The sequence below is a fragment of the Silene latifolia genome, unplaced genomic scaffold (genome assembly GCF_048544455.1).
Source record: "Silene latifolia isolate original U9 population unplaced genomic scaffold, ASM4854445v1 scaffold_57, whole genome shotgun sequence".
Taxonomy (NCBI): Eukaryota; Viridiplantae; Streptophyta; class Magnoliopsida; order Caryophyllales; family Caryophyllaceae; genus Silene; species Silene latifolia.
The window spans coordinates 2,458,590-2,459,708 of NW_027413480.1; positions in this window are offsets into that span (position 1 = coordinate 2,458,590).

Genomic DNA, 1,119 nt, shown 5'->3' on the forward strand with positions numbered 1-1,119 from the left:
GTCCAGTTTACACGGTTGCATTGTCGATCTTTTGTTTTGTTTTGTTTTCGATTTGTTCTTTGCGAATTGTTGTTTTAAACGATAATTACAACAATATGTGAAGATCATGTCAATTGTAATTTTGTTTTAATCCGGATTATGTTCAAATTGCAATTGAGTTTTGTCAAATCGATTCGGTATTGGATGCTTTGCTCTCGGTTAGAGCGGCTGTTTTTTTTTTTTCCTTTTTGCTCACGGCAATGAGCATCTTTAATAAAAAAAAAAAAAAAAATTTTTTTTTGGTACTGTTCACGTAATCAGACGTGAAGGAAAAAAAAAAAAATTCTGTTTTTTTTTCCGGCCAATTATTGCATAATACGGATTTATGCACTCGCTTGATAGTGAAACGGTTCACCCACGAACAATTTAGTTACTTTAAAACGATTTAAAGTAACGGATTATCATGAATTAAAATTAAGTTGATGAAGCGGTTTTGTCACATAATTTTAATTATCTTTGGTGGTTTGGATAATTTAACATAATTACGGAATTATGTCACGAATAAATTTAATTTAGTTGATGCATTTTATTTATCGTTTTTGATTATTTTGAATGCTTTTAATTACGTATTTATTTTATTTTGCAAACGGTTGTAACTTAGTGTGGCCTTAGTAGAACGTGTTACCGTAATGATGGAACACGGTCTTGGTTGTATTTTGAGATCTCGTATCTCCTTTTATTTCTTTTAATTACAGTTTTTATTTAGAATGTAAATAGGTTTATATTTTGTAAATTTTAATTGTAATTTTGAGAAGACTAAAGAAGGAGACCGGATGCTCACTCCCGCTACATGGACAAAGATGGAACATCAAGACAAGCTTTTCGGGTCCAACGGTGGATTCCAAAGTTGTATTATGTTCTTTTTACTAGGATAGGCCACACTAGGAATTTTATTTACGTATTGCATTCATTTATTTATTTTATCGTAACGATAGTATGCATCATTTTCCGCCTAAAACCAAACCACCTAATAATTGCATGAAAACTGACACATATAGAGGTCACGAGTTAGTTTTCTTTGACATTCTCATGTCACACGATTTAAGCCATCATCTAAATTAATTCATTCACGCGATTTGC